Here is a 13,287-nt window from a genome sequence, read left to right as displayed (position 1 = left end):
GAAGGTGTTAGTAAAGTGGATGAACTGTTCAACCTCCTCGTGGGAGCATGAGGTAGCGCCGATACAATCATCGATGTAGCAGAGGAAAAGGTGGGGGATGGTGCCAGTGTAGCTGCGGAAGATGGACTGTTCCACAAATCCGACGAAGAGGTAGGCATAGCTGGGGCCCATATGGGTGCCCATGGCTACTCCTTTGGTTTGGAGGAAGTGGGAAGATTGGAAGGAGAAGTTGTTAAGAGTGAGGACCAGTTCAGTCAGTCGAAGGAGGGTGTCAGTGGAAGGTACTGGTTGGGTCGGTGGGAGAGGAAGAAGCAGAGGGCTTGGAGGCCTTCGTGATGGCGGATGGAAGTGTATAGGGACTGGATGTCTATCGTGAAGATAAGGCGTTGGGGGCCGGGGAAGCGAAAATCATGGAGGAGGTGGATGGCGTGGGTCGTGTCCTGAACGTAGGTAGGGTGGGAACCCACACAGATACTTGGAGAACATGCAAACTCCACATAGACTGTCGCCTGAGGCTGGAATTGAACCCACCCCCCTGGCACAATGAGGCAGCAGTGCTAACCACTGAGCCGCCATGCTGTCCACCAGGTCTTTAATACTATTCTTCTGTCTAATTCCATGTTTGCTAGTGATGGTGATGCTACTTAATTCCTCTCCCATATTCTTCAGTACTAATGGGATCTCTGAAATAGATTTGATTTGATTTATTTATTTCATGTATTTTGTTACAAAATGCAGTGACAAGTATTGTGTCGTGTTTCCACTATTCAGCGCCATCTTACAACACAGAAAAATACGCCAAAATATAAAATACAGAGGCAGAAAAATGAAGAAATAAAGAACAAGTGTTCAACTTTACAGTCCTTCTTATTAAGTGCTCCATCATAGACTATGGGTCTGGTGGTAGGGCGAAAGATCCCTTCGCTGCACTGCTGCTGGTATGAAAATGACTACCTTGCCTCCACCGATGCACTCACCACTCTGTGTCCTTAATATACCTCACTAATGCAGCTTCCATGGGTACCAGAACCGCCCAAGCTTGATTCCACTGTCGCCATGAGTCCACTTTGGCCCAATCCTACCTCTGCCACTGCCTCCATAAATCTGCGCTGAATTCAAATGTTGCCAGCAACCCAAACTTGCCTCTGTCACAGCAGACATGAGTCGGCACTAAGGCTGCCTTGTCAATGCAGAAGCTGCAGGAAATCCAAACTTGCCTCAGACGCCAATGCCATGCATTTATGTTGCTGGGCTTACTTGAGTCCATGCTGCTGGGCCCACTTGCCGATGCCTTTGCCACGACCAAGCTCTTACCAAGGGGTAAGTTTAAAAAAATTTTTTAAAAAGAAACAAGAAAAAGAAAGAAACAAAATAAAAAGTGGACAGAGTGGATGAACCCCAGGCTCAGAAACTTTACCCCACAGCCATCTTACCGGAAGAATGCTGCAAAATATCTGTATGACTCTTCTGCTGTTTCCTTGTTCTCCAAAACCGACTCCCCACATTCATTTATGAAGTTAAAAATTATATAACACCAGGTTATAGTCCTACAAGTTTATTTGGAAGCAGTAGCTTTTGGAGCGCTGCTCCTTCATCAGGTGGTTGTGGAGCATAAGATTGTAAGACACAGAATTTATAGCAAAAAGTTTACAGTGTGATGTACTGAAATTATACATTGAAAAAGACCAGGATTGTTTGTTAAAGTTTCTCATCTTTGAGAAAGAACATGTTGGTTTCAGTTCTTTCATATATAAATTGCAGAACTCTTTTTAAAGGTACATTCTCAAGTGAACTTTAACAATTGGTGTCATATCGGCCCAGATAATGCATTTAAGGTGTGAGGTGCTCAGTGTGAGACTGTGTGTGCCGCAATGTTCAGACTGATTCTAATCTAAAAAACAGATTTACAGAATCTTACATGGATTCATACAGTTTTTGAGCAAAGTATTCTGCAAATACAAATACACCCCTCAAACATATGTGTGTGTGCGCATATGAGTGTGCGTATGGGGTGGGGGGGGGTGCGGTTATGAGTGTCTGTGAGAGAGTGTCTGTACGTGTGTGGGTGTGAGTGTAAAGGGGTATAAGTCTGTGAGAGGGTGCATGTGTGAGTGGATGTGTGAGCATATGAGAGAGAGCTTGTGTATGAGAGACGGTCTGTTTGAGTGTATGGGTCTGTCTGTGTGTGTGTTTGTGTGTCCGTGTCTGTGAGTGTGGTTCTGTCTGTGAGTGTGCGTCTGTCTGTGAGTATGCGTCTGTCTGTGTGTGTGTAGTGCAGTGGGGTCACCTGCAGTGTGACATGAACCCAAGATCCCAGTTGAGATCATCCCCTGGGTACCAAACTTTATAAAGGGACCTATATTCATTTTGACTCCTCTCTTCCTCCTTACATATTTAAAGAAGCTCTTATTATCAGTTTTTATATTCCTCACTAGTTTGTCATCCTCCTGCTCCTCGGATGCTGCCTGACCTGCTGTGCTTTTCCAGCACCACTCTGATCTAAACTTACTTTTTCCTATCATAGTTTATTTTGTCTGTCTTTTTTGTCTCTTTTGATGGATTCTGAATTTATCCCAGTCTTTGGGGCTGTCAATGACTTTGGCCTGCTTATATGCTTTTTCTTTAAACTTAATACTCTCCTGAACTTCCTTAGTTGGTCATGGTTGGTTTTTCCTTCCCTGAGAATTATTTCTCCTGACTGGAATGCATTTTTGCTGAGAATCATGAATTACTTCCTTCAATGTGTGTCAGTACTTGTTTGCTGTCTATCTGCGTGGTTCACCTCAGCTAATTTTATCCTTATTTCATTGTAATTCCTTTAGTTAAGTTAAACACAGTTGTTTCCAATCCAAATTTATCACTCTGAAACTGAATATTATATTCTGTCATGTTCTGATGACTACTTCCCAGGCAGTCTTTTTACTCTCACATAACTTTTTAAGCATGTTTCTTTCTCCATTATTAGATTTAAGACTGCCAGCATCCTGGTCCATGATGTATTGCTATGGAAACTAATCCTAATGAACCCTATAAATGTGCTGTCGTAGCCACCCTTTTTCATTTGATGAACCCAACCAATATGAAGATTAAAGTCAACCGTAAGCACTGCTCTATTCCTTTTACAAACTCTTGTTTGTTGATTTACAACCTTTCTCCCAGAGCGGCTACTATTTGGGGGTGTGTACACAGCTCAGATCAGTGTCTTGTCTGTGTTTTATCTCCGCCTAAATGCATTCAAAATCATATGAGCCAAGACCGCATCTCACAGCTGTCCTTGTTTCATCTCTTCTCAGGGTGCTATTCCACCACCTTTTCTCTCCCTCCTGTCTCTCCAAAAGATCAAATATCCCTAAATGTTAAGTTCCCACTTTTGATTTCCTTGTAACCATGTTTCCAGAATGGCTATGAAGCATAATAATTTCTCTTGATTTGTGCTGTCAGTTTATGTACCTTCTTATGAACGCTTTGCATATTCAGGTACAAAGTTTGTTCCATTTTTAAATTTCCTGGCACTTTCAATGGTACTTCTTTGGTACAGTATGACATTGACACATTCTATCACTTTGTTTTAATTTCTGGTAACAATCAGCCCCATCATTAATCTGCAATCCTAGTTTCTCCTTTCCCTTGGATTTTGTAATTTTCCATGCAAGTGGACCCATCCCTCATGGTATGGTTTAAAACCCTTTCCACAACTCTGGTTACACAATTCACCAAGAATCTGGTACCAGCATGATTCAGATAGATCCCGTCTCATTGGAACAGCTCCCTCTTTCCCCTGTACTGGTGTCCACATTCCAATAATTTGAATTTGTTTCTCCCACACCAATATTTGAGCCATGCATTTACCTTGTAAATCTTGTTGACCTTGTGCTTGTGGCACATGGAGTAATCAGGAGAGTATTACCTCAGTGAACAGATGACCCTGAAGAACTGAAGTGAAGAGGAATTTCTTTAGCCAGAGGATCTGTGAAACTCATTGCTGCAGAAGGCCATGGAGGTCAAATCATTGAATGCACTTAAGACGGAGAGATTCTTTATTAGTGCAAGTTATCAGGAGAAAGCAGTAGAATGGGTTTGGGAAAAATATCAGCCACAGTTGAATGGTGGAGCAGATACATTGGGCTAATTCTGCTCCTATAACTTACAATCTTATGGTCCTTCCCTAACACTGGTGCCAGTGTCCCATGAATTTGAACCCATTTTTTCACACCAATCTTTGAGTCACATGTTTTACTCTTGCTGACCCTGTGCCAATTAGCTCGTGACCAATGCAGAAATCCAAGATTATCATCAGTTTGATTCTGCTTTTCAATTTAGCCTCAAGATGCTCATTCACACAGCAGAACCTTTTCCCTCATTCTACCTATACTCTTGGTATCCAATCTCAGTGTCTTCTAGTTTCTCATCGTGTTATAACTAATACTGTTGCATTTCCCTCTACTTTGATACAATTTCATTTGTTCACATTATTATGAAGTTGAAGGCATGGACTATACCTTTAAGAGAACTGAATGCTGTTCAGAACTGAGAACTTACAAGAGCAATCTCAGAGAGTACTGGAAAATTGAAAATATGTAAGATTTACCTGAGTTGGTTGCTGTTTTCAGCAAATTGAATTTAAGCAATCAGTTTAAATTTTGCCCAGGATACTAAAAGCCAATTGAGTTTGACTTAATTGTTTTGCTCATATCGAACCAATGAGACGTTCCGATGTTGGGGATATAAAAAAGGCACGTATTTTGAAAAACAGACAGAGTAGCTGCCATTGAGACAGACACAAGAAATTAGGACCACTGCCTCTCAAAGGTACCTTTTCATATGAAACATATTCGCAGTAAAAAGAAAGAAGATGACACAGTGTGATCTTCAGCCGGAAGAAGACAGACACTGAAGTTGACAGCTGCTGTATGGTTTTGAAATTAAGTTGATGTACATTTATTCAGTGTTTTATTGGAACGGTATATTATTATATAGTTGGAGGCAACTAATAAGCAGTTAAGAGAAAGGGGGCTTAGAGTTGTGAATACTTGTTGTTTAATGCTCATTTTTAGAGTTAAAGAATAAATTGCTTTTATTTTCTTTAAATCGTGGAATTTTGGCGTTCTCTGTCACTCATTTTTTAACAGATTATGAGGGAAGGTGAGCTTTTCTTGGTGTTTAGTTTAATTCACCGCTGACTCATAACAACATGGTTGTAATCAGCATTGCTTCTCATACATAATCTTGTTCAACATCTGAAGCCATTTCAAAGCCCTTTTGCTTGCTGCTTCAAGCATCTTTCTCCTCACAGTGTTTATCTTTTTTTCGAAGTCTAATTTTATCCAACAGTCCAATACATTGTCATTTGGACTCCAACTGTTGGGCACTTTCTTCAATCCTTTAATGAGATATTGCTGATATGCCAAGACCAATCGCACATTGGGAAGGATGTATCAACACTTAATGCAAAGGACTTTTTTGGAATCTTTTGAACTACAAATACAACATTTCTCTTACCTTTGCATCTGTAGTTGTTCTTGGAATTTAATATTTTCAAGTATATTCATTTGCTGTCATGTTTGCTTCTGCATGTTGCCAGTGCAATGAAATACAGGTACACAATCCTTTATCTGAAACACTCGGGACCAGCTGGTTTTTGGAATTAGTCATTTTTCGAATTTCGGAATAAGTTACAGTTCAATGGGGAACTTTTTAAAAATCTTATCGAACAGCAGACTCACTGTAAGTAACAGGCCCTGAAACAGAATTGAGGCCTGCCAGTGCTGGGCCACGCCCACACACATCACATCTGAATGATACACATCGAATGGGTGTGGAGTTGGGTTAACTGTTTGCATGCTAAACAACCTTGTTAATGAGATAAAAACTTCACAAAAAAACCTTCGGATTTTAAAGTTTTTTTCAAATTTCAGGATTTCGGATAAGGGGTTGTCAATCTGTACATGTAAATTCTTGAGATTACTTCATCCGTACTTTAGAGTGTTGAATTTGAAGTCCTAAATGGACCATGTTTTATAATTTTTCAACAAAGTAGCAATGGTGGGGAAGCTAATGTCTCCACCCTGTTGACAAAATAGGTTGAATTGCAGTCAGCTTTGTGTTTTGAAAATCAGTAGCACTGGGAACAACATTGATGACATTTTTTTTCAAGCGGTTTTACATTTTAACTATTACAGCCAATTGAACATATAGTTCTCCCATCAACTTGGGCTGGGGCTGTAAATAAGTTTGTTGAATTTACCATAATATACCATCTCCAATGTTAATATTTCAGATATTTTGACAGTAAATACAACTCAGATCCCAGTACAAAGTAAATAACTGAACAGGTGGTTACTTTTTCCGAGGGTCTCGCAATGTGTTTGGTGATCCTACCAAGTAAAGTGGTCACTATCTGCGCATGTATCGATTGAAAGATGAATTTGTGTAGATAGAGGTCAGCCCACAACTTGTCTCGCAATTTGAATGAAACCAAGGAGTATCATTTATAAGTCTTTAATTTTGATCTGGTTATCAGTTGTAAAGTCCAGATCAGAATGCAACTGAAATTCCTGTAACATGAGCAATCTGTTTTCTTTCGTACAAAATTCCTTTTTCTGACGTTGCAATGCAACGACTCTAAAGCTACATTTTTTAAGGAATACAAAGAATGTATTCAAGTTCAACCTGAGCAGTATAATGGACCATTCATCTGACAGGAAACCAATGCTCCAATGCAAGTTTATAAATTATTTGAAGTCAGAGTTAGCCACAAATATAATTTTACCAATTATCTATCCCTCGTGGCATGACTGAAGGATGATTCGCTGTTTGTGCAAATCCCTCAAGGGGTCATCCTTGCCCCTGACCCCTTCCCAAGAGCTGTAACATTATTAAAAACACTCAGGTTCCATTCGTTTGTTAACACAACCAAGCTCCATGTGACCATAATTTTTAACCCCTTTACTCTGTCATTGTTGCACTTCTTGCCTGACATCTCGTACTGAATTTACAGAATTTTTTTTGCAATTAAATGTTGGAAACACTAAAGTGCTATCTTCAGTCCCTGACATGAACTCAGTCTCTTTAGTCATAAACCTCATTGCTGTCCCTGGTGACAGCAGAACTATACTGTTTGCATTGAGTGTCATATGCTGCCTCATGGACAGTCTTGATCCCTCTCTCCATCAGCACAATGTCACACTGTCTCATAGCTATTCTGGGCACCATTACCATTTCGATTTTTGGGAAATCATAGTGTGTCAGGCTGCATCCATGGAGAGAGAGCAAGCTAACGTCTCGAATAAAAGTGAGTCTTCATGTCAGCTCTGATGAAATGTCATTCAGAATGGAAACATTAGCTTGCTCTCTCATCATGGATGCTACCTGACATGCTATGACCTCCAGCATTTGTTGTTTTTGGTAGATTCTAGAATCTGCAGTAATTTGCTCCTCCATTCCATTCTTCGTCTTATTCATTGCTTTCACAAGAAACTTTGCCTCTTCCTTTCTTATGCTAAGGAAAACATGCTTCAAAATCTCAAGGTACCAATCCTCCATCATCTTCTGTTTAACTGCATTTCTTCATCTAATCCCATTTCTTGTGATGTATAGAATATACCCTCTGACTTCCCTCTGGATGATCTGTGCTCAGCAACGACCTTAGCTTTATCTTTTTAGGCTCCATCTTCATTGAATTTTGGGCTTCAATCAACACTGAACTCTTCTTCCACCATCTTTGTTTCTATGTCAACTTCTTTGCGCAGGATTCCTCTGCCTGCTGCACAGACCCTATCAGCCATCTACAATACTCACTATTCACCTGGTCCCTTCTGTCTGAACTTTTAGCTGCATTCAGTCTCTTCAGGGAGAACTATTGATTTGACATCGATACTAAATTGCTCCCTTCTATCACTCATATCTATTTCCCTCTGAAATTGCTGCACTCTGTTCTCTTACATCCAAACCCGATTTGGTTATTAAGCCTGCTGATATAGGTGGTTCTGTCATCATGTAACATACTGACCTCTGTTCTGCAGAGGCTGTGCACCAACTCTCCTGCGACTTCATCTTATCTCCCCTGGATCATGACTCCATCACTGAACATCAAACAGTTTATTTCCAGAACTGCCACTGACCTTCTATCCTCTGGAAATCTCACCTCCATACCTTCCAACCCCACAGTCCCAGAATCACGCGCAGCTCACTTCTGCCTCTGTCCCAAAATAGGCAACAGGATTGGCCTTGCAAACTCATAATTTCATCTTGTCTTGACTCTTTTTCTCCTTCGTTCCATCTCTCCCCATTTTCATTCATAATTTTTCTGAAGTATTACACTGGTTCCACAATTCGCAGTATTTTTGCCTTACATGCCTCAAATTAATAATGAACTGCTATCTTTTTACATGTATATCCTCCATCTGGATGGTCTGACGGCTCTCTGTTCTTTTGTGAAGAGGCATGCATCATATCCATCCAGCACCACCCTCCTTAGATTGGCTGAGTTCGTTCTCACTTTGAATCATGAATCAAGGAAGATTTTCATTTCATTCAGCTTGTCCATGTCAAAAAATGTGGCTATGGGTCCCAGTTTGCCTGCCTCTTTAAGAACGTTCTTTGTTATAATCCTAATTGGATCCTATTTACCATTCTTTCTCTGACTCATTGATGATGTCATTGATGCTACTTAAGCTCTCATTCAGAATTGGAAAAAGAATATTTCCTCTGGGTGCTCCGGTTTCCTCCCACAATCCAAAAATGTCCAGGTTAGGTGAATTGGCTGTGCTAAATTGCCCATAGTGTTCAGGGATATGTAGACTCGGTGAATTAGTCAGGGGAAATGTAGAGTAATAAGGTGGGGAGAGTGGGTCTGGATTGGATACTCTTTGGAGGTTCGATGTGGACTTGTTGGGCCAAATGACCTGATTCCACACAGTAGGGATTCTATGATTCTATTCACATTTGCTGACAATTTCTGACAACAGTTCTCAAGAAGAGTAATATTGAAATCAAAATGTTAAATGTTTCTCTCAGCACCCAACACTGCAAGACCTGCTGAGATTTTACAGACAAACAGAAAATTCTGGAATGTTCTTGTTTATCTAACTAGGTTAACCTCCTGACTGCATGGTGCCTCCAACACAAAGATCAGCTCCAGATTCACTATATTGGCTCTTGAATTGAGAGGGCTATTTGAGTAAGAAGTTGAGTAAATTGGCACAAAATGTCAGGGGAAGTAATCTCATTGAACCAAAGAAAATTCTGATGTGCTTGAGATGCTACACATTCAGAGAGTGTTTCTCCTGGCTGGGGAATCCAGAACACAGCAGCAATCTGATGATAAAGGATATGATCATGTGTGTCTCAGATTAGGAGAAATGTTCACTCAAGCATTGTGAATTCTTGAAATTGACCATGCACAGGACTGTGGGTACACCTTCCACTGAATATATTTGAGGTTGAGATAAATAGTAGTTTACCTTTCAGAAAATTAAGCGGTAAAGGAATTGTGTGGTGGAAAGTGCAGTTTTAAGATTAGTCAGGATTGCACTAAAAGGCGCAGGAGTCAAGGGCTTTTTGATGATGCTCATCAAGTTGCATTTGGTCCTGGTCAAACTGAGTCTCAGTTTAAAAACTCTCACACAGATTGAAAATCTTTCCATGGCTTTGCCTTTTCATTGTATGCAATCTGATAATCCACAAAGAGTTTTGCACTCCTCAAATTGTTAGCTCTTGTGCAACCCCAATTTTAATCACTCTCTTTCATTGATACCTACGCCTTTAAATGCCTGGCAACAAACCTCTGATATTGTCTCTGTAAATTTTGCACTGAAACTGCAGTCAAAGAGGAATTTTTTTCATGTATTGCAAAAACATACCTTCTTCATAAAAATACTTTATTTATATATATATATATGTATATACATATACATAGTTACTGAAGCATTTTGCACAGTCTTTGCACATGAACATCAAACAAATATTGGAACTTAGCATTCACTGCAGTTCCAAAAAAAAAGGCATTTCCTACTTACACGGGACTTTATTTAAATACATTGAGACACACAGAGGGTCTGATAACTGAATGAACCACCATTGTCCTTCAGCAGAAAGACTTCATACAGAGGTGTGTTCCTACTGTGCCTTGGCAGCGGCTGCTCCCAGCTTTAGTGAATCCCTCAGCACCTAGTCCTGACCTTGGAATGTGCCAGTCTTCCACACTCGGTCAAGGTCAACTCCTGGCTCTGGAAAACCAACAAATTTTGGCCAGAACAAAGAGCATCTTTCACCGAGTTGATGGGATTCCATGCACAATCAATGCTTATCTCAGTGTGCGTACCAGGGAGCAGTCTGTGGAGTATTGAGTCCTATGTCACTGAGCTGCTCAGGACAAACTTGGACAAAAACACAGCATCTGTCTCCAGACCTTCTTAGCAAACGCACATTCCAGAAGGAGATGAATGACAGTCTACTCACCAACACAGCCACTTCAAGAGCAGCGTGTGGTGGTGCATTGAATCTGGGTATGTATGAAGAATCTGGTAGGCAATGCACTTCTCATCGTCAGCCAAGCTCTGTCTTGGTGCTTGTTGGAAAGTTCTGGCAATGAGGCATTCTGTCACATGATCTCAACAGTCTGCTCAGAGAACCGTGCAACAGGATCCACCCTCCTTTTCTTGAAGGGTCTCGAGGACACGTCGTGCTGACCACTTTCTGCTGAAATTGTGGTCAAAGGTGTTTTCATTTACAGAGTTTTTCCACAAAGGACAGGTATTATGTAACTTGGAGCATTCTGTGGTACTGCAGCCAGACCTATCCTTTGCAAGAGCGGGGACAAGGAGAACATCAGCACATCATGAAATTTGGTGTTTGCATACTGAAGGTCTACACACCCCTTGATGCAGCTGTACACAAAGGTGGCCATCAGGATGAGAGCAATGGGTATATTTCTACCCTCTAATCTAGAGCTTTGACAATGACACCCCAATGAACAAGGTCCATCTTTGACTTTCAAATGAATTGGAAGATGGTTTGGGTGACTGCAAAGGCTTGGAGGTTGGGCGATAATTCTGAGCAATTCTGAGAGTACGTCCCACTTGATGACCAGGTTTTCACCTGCAGTGGAGATGGAGCAGCGTTCCCACAAGCCCTGGTTTTGCCTCACTTTGATGATCTAGTTGTCACAGGTTTTTACATACATCGTGCCCCCTCTGAACCATATTCAATGCATGTTCAGGTAATGACCTGATAACGAACAAAGTCAGAACTCTCACATCACCATGTTATAGTCCAACAAGCCTATTTGAAATCACAAGCTTTTGGAGCATTGCCTCTTCATCAGGTGAAGTGAAGGAGTTAAAGGATCTGTCAGCCCAGTTCCCAAATGGTTCTGAATGATGACCATGTGGAATATGAATGAATAATATTTGAAGGCACTTTGTAGATACATTAAAATCATTGGTTTGAGATTATTTGCCATAGATATATTAAACTTTGTCCTGAAAAAGTAGTTGAAACAGTACTTTTGGGAAAGCAACTACCGCAATGTTGTTGAGTTAGGTTTTGGAGTACAGTTCTTCACTGGGATATTTCATGATTTGTCTTCCAAATAATGAGTAAAATAAATTGTTCACAAGAGCTAGTGGGATCTTCGATGTGGCTATTTTCCATTCCTAACTTCAAAATGAGGCACTTGGAGAAAAGAATCAGATCTAAGATAATTCAGATGAATGCATCATTCATGAATAGAAAGCTTTAGAACAATCTTTTTTTTCCTCAAGTGGAGTGGTAAATTTATACAAATTTTGAGTGTGTGGTGCAGACAGATGTATAGTTGTTGAAACTTCACAACCAAATTTGCTGATAATCTAGTCTGTGTAATACAACATGTACATCATCTTGTCTAACTCATCAATAATAAACTATCAATTTGTGATATACAATTTGATCATTGTCATTGACACAAGACCTGTCATAGTTGGGTGCTATGTCTTGTGATATTGTTGAGCACTTTCTTATAAGCACAAGACATCATAAGGTTTTATAGGGAGTGTTGTGGCTATGTTTATGTGCTTAATGCAGTATCTAGTTAAAATAGCCTCAGAAGGAATTACCGGAATCTTAGCTAAATCTTTATAGTTCTGTCAGACTATTTTTTTCCATAATCTGTTTTGATCAAGCAATATCACAAAGCAAGGTTGTGCAGATAATAAGGTCATATTTGATATAATGTTGCTCAGCAATGAAGCAAAAGGGGAAGTTATCTGTCAAGAGCAACTGCAGTCTGTTTATCTTGGTAATCTTTGAGTCCTCACCCTTACTTTGCACCATCCAGTTTGTGTTTGGTAGAGTTTTTCACTTTTAATATTGTAATTATTATGAAATACTACTATTAATGTTTGAGAAATAGTGACTCCTGATCACAATTTCAGGCTAAATGACATCTGCAGGACAAGGGAAATGGGTACAAAGTTGAAGGTGTAGGAGAAAATAAATTACTGACTCATTTAAGAAGCAAGTGGAGATGAAGAAAATCATTCTGATTCAAAATATTATTTGAATTGCAGTTTTAATGTTGGTGCATTTTTCACATTGACAATTTGTCCAGAAATGAGAAATCTGAGCAGTGTTCAGTGAATTTGCTTTTCTATTTGATATTTCCAATTAAGCCATTTTCCATAAACTAATGTGATCACACCATCAATTGTTTCTCGTTTCTGCAAATCTGCTGTCTTTCATCTTCGTGACTTTATTCTCAGTACCAAGTGCCCTAGCAAGCCCCATCAATATAGTTCAATGAGATCACCTCATTCTTGTAAACTCTCTTCATCCCAGCAATCAGCCAGGTGAACAGAAAACAAACACTGCAGCTACTGAAAATGTGAAACAACACGAATAGATGGAGGAACTCTCATTAAAAAGTAGAATCAATGTTTTCAGACAGGGTTTGTGCTGAAGATTAAGGAGAAGGGGGTGGAATTAACACTAGGGAGGGAGGGGGGGAGGGAGAGGGAGAGGGAGAGAATAGCAGTTGGGCAGGCTAAGGAATGATGAATTGGGAAGTAATAAAAGCTGCTGAGGGTGAGCATGAGTAAGTGAAAATGGGTTGGCTGTGGTGAAAACAGTTCAATGATGAATAGGGTTTGGGAAAAGGAGACAAGATGGAGCTCCAGCTCTGAATTATTGAACTTGGTATGGAGTCCTGGAGGCTGCATTCCACAGCAGAAAATGAGATGCTGTTCTTTCAACGTGCGCTAAGCTTTGTTGGAGCTTAGGTTCTACACAGATTTAGGGTAAGGAACGTGG

At 40.3% G+C, this 13,287-nt stretch overlaps 1 protein-coding gene across 1 annotated transcript in view; it reads left to right on the top strand.

The window, feature by feature from the left end:
• LOC140459669 (cytosolic purine 5'-nucleotidase-like) overlaps positions 1-13,287 on the top strand; it is a 131,015-nt gene that overhangs the window by 5,669 nt on the left and 112,059 nt on the right. The window lies entirely within an intron of this gene.

The sequence above is a fragment of the Chiloscyllium punctatum genome, chromosome 35, assembly GCF_047496795.1.
Source record: "Chiloscyllium punctatum isolate Juve2018m chromosome 35, sChiPun1.3, whole genome shotgun sequence".
NCBI lineage: Eukaryota > Metazoa > Chordata > Chondrichthyes > Orectolobiformes > Hemiscylliidae > Chiloscyllium > Chiloscyllium punctatum.
This window is presented reverse-complemented; position numbering and strand designations above follow the sequence as displayed.